Source organism: Felis catus, chromosome D3, assembly GCF_018350175.1.
Source record: "Felis catus isolate Fca126 chromosome D3, F.catus_Fca126_mat1.0, whole genome shotgun sequence".
Lineage (NCBI taxonomy): Eukaryota > Metazoa > Chordata > Mammalia > Carnivora > Felidae > Felis > Felis catus.
Genome location: NC_058379.1, coordinates 91,479,190 through 91,487,050, shown reverse-complemented (window position 1 = coordinate 91,487,050; position 7,861 = coordinate 91,479,190). Strand labels below are relative to the sequence as shown.

Genomic DNA, 7,861 nt, shown 5'->3' with positions numbered 1-7,861 from the left:
CTCCCTCTGTGGCCATACAGGAATATTCTGGAATGCGTGTTAGATCTTTCTATTGTCCTGAGTGAATTCATCAGTCATTTTCTGTTACTGCTAGAAAAATGCTGATTTCCTTCCTGTGCCTTGCAAATCATCACCCAACAACCAACAGTTTGCATTTCTTTCCTTTTTTTTTTTTTTTTTTTTTAAGATTATTTGTTCGGGTGGGGGACAGGGGCAGAGAGAGAGAGAGAGAGAGAGAGAGGGAGAATCCCAAGCAGACTCTACACTGTCAGCGTAGAGCCTGATGCGGGGCCAGAACTCACAAACTGTGAGCTCACCACCGGAGCTGAAATCCAGAGTTGGAGGCTTAACCCACTGAGCCACGCGGGCGCCCCCTGGCTTGTGTTTCTCGAAGGTGCCTTGCTCTGCTTACACCCTTTGCCTTCTTTCCTCCAAGACTCAGGTCGATGAGACCCCCGCCCCCCAAGGAAGCCTCTGCTGGGCCCACCCTCTCTTCCGGTACCTCCTGTCCCACCCCGGGGTGGGCACATGCCTCTCCTCTGGGCTCCCGCCGCACACTGGGGTCCCCTCGCTACATTTATCACAACGTCTGAAAACAAGTAGACCGTCTGCCTCTCCCACTGAGCCCTGAGTTGTTCGAAGGCAGAGAGGTTGGGCTGCTTTAAACCGCGTGCCTCAGTTTCCACAGCCATACAAGGATGGCCCCCTGAATCCTATCTCCCTCCCCGTGTTATTGTGGCAGATGGCTTTATGGGCTGTATTCTGTAACTTCTGACACGATGCATAAATACGAGTTAGAATTACTTTCAAGAAATTTACTTGGGTTAACAATTTTTTTTTTTTCCCAGTTCCATAAAATCGACCTCAAGTAACACGGTCTCTGTGCGCCCGCTTTCCAAAACCCTGGCAGCGCATTTATGAATCAGGAAATTTCCGTTCCTTCTTTGACACACTAAAAATGTGTCATTTCCCCTTTTCCAAGAAGTTTTTTGACCAGCCCAAGACAGTTGGATTCCTTACGTCCACAAACGTGCCGACTTCGGGTGGATTGACAAAAGCAGGCCGATCACACACGCTTAACGAAATGTAATGTGTTTTCTTAGGAGTGCTGTTTAACAACAATTAAAGAAGAACGGATTGTGCGGTCTGCAGACAGGAATCACTTAACGGAAACCCAATGAGGCTCAGATGCTTAGGTCTGCATTTTAGGGCCACCAGCCCGCCTTTAGATTTCCCTGCTGGGATGCCTTCCGTCAGCAGCTCTTAACCGGGCTGTTCCAGAGGGCTCTCTGCTCAGCGCTGTGGAGCGTCAGGGTGGGTGTTCTCTGGATTCGCTTCTGTTGGACGGCGGGCAGTGGCGAGAGCAGCGGATGCGGGGCAAGGCGGGCAGTGAGAGCGGCACAGGCTGTGAGGGCGCCCAGGCGACCTTCGGGGGCTCCGTTCGTGGCCTCTGGGTGTTTCGGTGCCGGCCTGGAACTGGGATCCTGCTGGAGATGGCCCCGCTCTGTGGTTCCTCACACCAAGACATATGTGAGCAATTACCCAGCTCTGAGAGTGTGGGCGTGGGAGTGTGGGAGGGAAGGGCGGGCGGCTTCAGAAACCCCACCGCTTCCTGCTAATTTCCCAAAGAATAAAACTGGCTCCTGTCCCATGGTTGTCTCTGTAGCCTGAAGTCAAGGAGATGCCTGGGATTTATTAAAACACAGGCTGGTAGATCATCATGGAGAGTGCTTCTCGGTGCCTGTTCGTGATAGGTCGTTGGCCTTGCAGTGTGGCGGCCACCGACGTGGCCTGATCCGCCTTGTCCCCGAAGGCTCGCCGCCCACCATGTGCCACGTCTGTTCTTGAACACCCAGGCCCCCAGATCCCCATGGCTTTCCAGCTTTGCTGAAGCCTCTGTTAGGTTTCCACCTAAGCGCGGTGCAGGTGAACGTGTTAATGCATCGTGTAAAATTGGATCCCCATCACCACCCTTCGGTTCGCGATGAGCCCCCATAGAAAGAAGGCAAGTAGTTCTTCAAGGAAGCGTTTGAAGGCCGCATTCCTGTCACGAAGATGCATTAAGGTTTGGGCTAGGGATTTGCCCTAAGTTAACTTAAAATCAGACAGAGAACGTGAAGGTTGGAAAACCTCTTAGAGACCACGTTGTCCAAAATTCTTGTCTATACAGATGGAAACGGGTCTGGGGGTGGGTTCCGAACCGCCGCTCGGCAGGGGCTCGTAGTGATCGTCTGCGGTTTCATTGTATTTTGTAATCTTAGGTACTAAGTATTGTTTTGGTCTTTCTGGCTCCCGCCGAGGGTCTTTGTCGTTTCTACCGCGTTTTACCCCCTCCTTCCCCCTCAGGCTTACATTCTTCTGGGTTTGTTTTGTTTTCCTTCCCCCCAAATCATCTCAAGGTCTGCCCAGGAGACTGGACGCCCAGCCCAATGTTCCCGTGTGCTCCAGGTAAGCTCCTGTGTGGATCCGATCTCTGACAACGTCAGGAACAGAGCGCAAGTCCCAGGAAGGTAACTCTGGGGCGTCAACCGTAACCTCGAACGCACAGCCTCCCCGGCATCCCCTCGGAGACTCGCGCCCGCATGTCACGCAGGGGCTTCTTTCCCTTCGTATCCATCTTTTACCTCCCCCAGTAACGGGCAGGATTTGGCTACGTGGCAGGTGTCGCAAACACTTGCACTAATGCAGGGACGGTGGTGGTGCGGAGGGAGGGCCAGCCGTCCCTGCCTCTGTCCTCCTCCGGAAGGAGTCACCCTGAAGTTGCCCTCTCCCACCACTAGATGGTAGATGGTGGTCACACATGAATGGAAAGCAACCCCGATTTCAAATTCGTCACTTCTTCATTATTGTTTATAGCAAGGGTGTCCTGTGTCTACCGCATCCCAGGGAGCGGGCTTGCTGACATTAATGGGTCAGAGGTAGGTGATTAAACTTATAAGGTCTTCCTAGATTTTCAAACTTAAGTATTTTTCTACATAAAAGCTAGACAGCGAGTCCAGCCATAAACATAATTAATTCCACTAATGCTAGAAATATTTCCGGTTTGGGGAAAGACGCGTATCTAATGTTTGTGGTCATTTCACAATATTGCTGAAACCCCACATGAGCCCTGTATTTTGCCATATTCTAGTCAACAAACATGCAGCATCGTCTCTGACGTCCTGGGAGGTATGCTGTTGGTGGTGGATGAAACATTTTCCTTGACAAAACGTTTGTGCTTCTAGAAACTTCTTTCCTTAGATCTTTCTCAGCCTGTGTCCTCGCGTCGGTCAGCTCCTGGCTCAATGCCCTTTTCAGAGGCGCCCCCGCAGGGTGGGGTCCTGATGATATCACCCTCCTCATCATCACTGTCCCCATCACCAAGCACACCATCACCACTCTCACCATCACCACGATCACTGCTATCACCATCATCCTCGTCATTAGCATCATCCTCCTACGCAAACGAGCGTCTTAAAAGAAAATGAAACAGCTGGTAAGTTAGAACTCCGATTTAGGGAGGAGGTAAGATGGAAGACGAAGATTTGTGTGTGACTAACCATTCCTGGCCAAACCCAGGAAAACGGGTGAGCTCGCTAAGAAAAAAAAACAAGAACAGCAAAGAGGTCAAAGTATCAGGAGGTGATCAGGCTCCTGCAGGAACGAAGGAGTGTAGCCAGTTACAAGTTCAGACAGAGCTGGCAGGGAGGGAGCATTAAATGCTGAAGTGAGATCAAGGCAAACATTAACCCCGAAAAGGCCCTTACTGCTTTTAGGGAGCCCCGTCCTTATTGATGTGGGGGTGGGGTTTCTGTGGAGCGGTGGGGATGGCAGTTCATTAGGCACGGTGCGCCTGCTACGGCGCCTGATGTGATCGGAGGTCCGTCACCCAACTGCCCTCACACCGCCGTGCAGCCCGTGGAGGTCAGGGCCTTGGCTGGACGTGTGCGGGTTTGAAATCAACCCAAGGAAGGAGCCCCTTCTGAAATGTTTGCTGGGAGAAGTGGGATTTAAACCTGCACCGTTAATACACAGCGTTTACAAGCCACTTAAATCAGTTACGTCATTTCTAAATGGTCTCTTGGCAGAGGGTGGTCATCGGGGACTTCCAGACTATTTCTTTTCTGGTGGCACTACTTTAGGAAGCGGCAAAGGAGCGTCTGCCACAGTGTAAGGTTGCAGAGAGAAGATCGAGAACTCACCGCAGGACCGATAGGCAGACCTCGGAGATACCGCGGGTTCCGTTGCAGACTGCTGCAATAAAGTGAATATTGCAATAAACGCGTCAAACCAACTTTTTGGTTTCCCAGTGCATATGAAAGACTACTAGTGTAGTCTGATAAGTGTGCAACAGCATTATGTCAAGAAAATCATGTGTATGCCTTAATTAAAAATGCCCTCACTGCTAAAAAATGCTGACCGTCATCGTCACGTTCAGGGTATCCTCATCATTGATCACGGATCACCGTAACAAATAGAATAGTAACGCCAAGTTTGAAATCCGGCAAGAATTAGCAAAATGTGACTCAGAGACACGAAGTGAGCAAGGAAGAAAGCAGCACCGAGAGACGTGCTCCGTGCAGGGTCGCCGCAAACCTTCAATTTGTGGAAAACGCACTATCTGCCGAGCTCAGTGAAGCAAAGTACAATGTATTGTGATGTATTGCAATGAGCTTATGTTGTCACGGAAATATTTTATTAAAATAATTACAAGGCAAATAGATAAGTGACTGTAATATAACATGTCTGGCTTTGATAAGCTTCTTTATTATTTTCTGGTAAGTTCTAGCTCATATAACCTTGAGCCGGTATGTTGGGGACAGCTTCTAAGGGCAGGGCCATGTGTACGTATCTGACACCTCTCAGCGGACAGGCCCTCGGGCGAAGGATGGGGGGACAGGGAGGGCGGGAGGGAAGGAGAGGAAGGAGGAAGAAGGAAATCGTGCAGTGTCCCCAAGGTGTTTGAAATTTGCTTACGTGTCCTATACCGGATCAATTCCATCTAGAGACACGGGAACGAGTGGCAGACGAGAGGACTGTCGTGACCTTAGTAGGGTTGGGAAAACTGAGGAAGGTGCCTAGAAATAGACTACTGTCGCTCCAGTTTTCAAACATAGTAAGGTAGCAGATTCGCCCAGTGCACACCTGTTTGCTTGAGTCGTCTTCTGGAAACCGTAATTAAAGAGGTGGTCTGAGAGCACCTGAAACAGAGAGCAGTTCACTAGGAACAACGTCATGGGCCCCTCGGTCCAGAGCTGAGGTATAATTGGCCTTCTGGAAAAGTCGGTTAAATACATAAAAACCGTTGAAACAAGTGGTTGTGAGTCCAACTGAATTTCCCCCCTTGGCAAACTTAAAAATAATTATTCGGTGACAAAGTTGAGAGGAATTACCTATCTGGGCTGCAGCAAGGTATTTGGCCAGGTATTCCTGGAGAAAAACGGAAACTGTGAGCTGGACATTAGCACAAATGAGACCGCTTCCCGAGTTACATATTTGTTCATTCAAAAGATATTTTGGTCTGCTTGTTTTTAAAGATTTTATTTTAATTTTTAAAGTAATCTCTACGCCCAGTGTGGGGCTTGAACCCACAACCCCAAGACCAAGAGTCTTATGTTCTACCAACTGAGCAGACATGCACCCCCAGAAGAGATAGATATAGATGTTTTTATATCCATTTTTGAGAGAGAGAGGGAGAGAGAGAGAGAGGGAGACCCAGGATCCGAAGCAGGCTCCAGGCTCCGAGCTCTCAGCACAGAGCCCGACTTGGGGCTCGAACCCACAAACTGTGAGATCATGACCTGAGCTGAACTTAGATGCTTAACCGACTGAGCCACCCAGGCACACCCTCCCCCCCCCCCAAGACATGTAATGAATACCCATGCAAATACATTTATAATAACAGAGTGACATTTTAAAAAAATGAGGGTCCCGATTTAGATTTGGAGGAACTCTTACCTGAAGTAATGTTGAAGCTGAGCCTAGAAGGATGGATAGGTATTTGCTGGGGGAGGGTCAGGGAAGAACATTCCAGAAGGAGGAATCTGGCTCAGCAGGGGAATGAAAGGTGGTGCGTGCAGGCAGAGAACGGGGAGGTAGAGTCAGACGTGTAGCAGCCAGAAACGCAGGCCGTGTGGGCGATGGGAGGGCCAGGACTTGGGGTCTCAGTGCTGAGGGAAAACGTGAGACGCTGATGTTTTCTAAAGCAGATTGTGTCGTGATCGGAATTCTATTGTTTCAAAGTCCATCATGCTGCTGGCCGAAGAGTGGCTGGAGAGGGGCGGACCCCTAAAGTAGGGGGGGAGAGGGGGTGACAGCTTGTCTCAGGAGCGGTGGAGAAGTGACCAATACTGCCACGTATCTGGGAGGCAGATTTCCAACGGCTGGGACGGGATGGGGACCTTCCGGTGGGAAGCGTGACGCTGGCCCCCAGAGGGCCGTTTCTGAGTAGGGGAGTCCCGGGAGAGGCGGCGGGTCCCCTCAGGAGGCTGATGGGCCGCTGTAGCTGACGTGGAGAGGCGGGCGGACGGAGACACTGTGGGTGCTCCTGCCACGGGCTCTGGGTGCTTCACACCCATCTGAACCGCACACGTTGCAGACACGGACGTCAGACTTTCAGCTGCGAGAGATGCAAAGGATCCTTCTTGGTCCTTGGGGACAAACACCTCGCTCCTGGCCCTTTGCTGGCTCACCCAACCAGAACCTTCCCTGACCACCATCTCCCCCGCCCCACGAACATCAGCGCAGGGCTCTAAGGTGCAGAATCCTCACTCCAAAGTCCCACTCGAGTAGGGAGGACCGACAACCCAGGTGTCTGTCAATGTCCCCTCCTCACGCGGGCTGGGGCGGGGGGGGGGGCGCGGGCGGCTTCCAGAGGATGCGGATTAACTGAGGCACGCTGTTTCCATGTTGCGGGTCCCTGGAGCTTCCCAGCCTCTGTCATGACACTTGTGTGCTAACAGGGACCCAGCGGAATAGCCAGCAACATCGGGCGCTGATGGCACCCCGCGCTCTTCATCGTGCTGTCGCCAGGGTCCCTGCGGGGCTCTGGGAGGCGCGGCAGGGGATACGTTAATCTCCGCTTCACAGTTTGGAAAACGGAGGCGCCGAGAGGGTGTGCTTGGCCGATGGCCCCTTGTGATGAGCGGGCCCTGGGGCCGGCAGGTCCCCGGGTTCTGTCTCTAGGCTCCTGCTCTTTCTCCTTTACCACACGCACCTGCTTTAATTGTTTGCCAGGATGCCACTGTCCCTGGGCTTCCGGGCTGGGCTGGGTGCTCCGCCTGCGGCCGGGGGCTGCGGGGCCGGTGAGCCCCCCGGGAAACGGACGCGTGTGCACCTGCTGTTGAGCGTTCACGGCCACCGCTGCCCACAGAAGCGCTGTCCGCTGTGCCCCCGGAGAGAAGGAAACGGTACATACGCCGTGGAAAGCGATGTTGCCAAGAAGCCATCGGGGGACGTTGGTGGTTCCTCAGAGACAGCGTGTCCTTGTGAGGCATTCACCGAAACGCGATCTTGAAGATGAAGGCCACCGTTCTAGCCCTCCCGTTCTTTGTATGAAAACGTCGTGCGCCCTTGACGTATTGTCACAAGTCGCTCGGTTTGGGTTGTGCCACGTGGAGAGGGTGTAGGGCCACGTTCGTAGCAGGAAAGCCGTCTGGCATTGGGGTCAGGGCGGAGCCAGGCTCATTCTTCCGGGGATGTTGTGGGACACTCTCCGCTCATACAGAGTGATACGGGGACGGGCGTCACCCCCATGCCCGGGGTGTGAGGCAAGTTCCGACGTCGGCCACGTGTGGTAAGGACTTTCCCCGGGAAGGAACCCGAGTCCCCGTTCCGCTCATTCGAATCTGTTCTCTTTTGAGAAATGATCCTTTTATAGTTG

General features: G+C 52.4%; 1 long non-coding RNA gene across 1 annotated transcript; it reads left to right on the top strand.

Annotated features, from left to right (window-relative positions):
- Positions 1-247: 247 nt before the first annotated feature.
- On the top strand, positions 248-4,702 carry LOC123381131. Its single transcript, XR_006587738.1, has 2 exons — positions 248-2,918; positions 3,225-4,702. It is a non-coding gene; the product is annotated as an uncharacterized LOC123381131 (long non-coding RNA).
- The last annotated feature ends 3,159 nt before the right edge of the window (positions 4,703-7,861 follow it).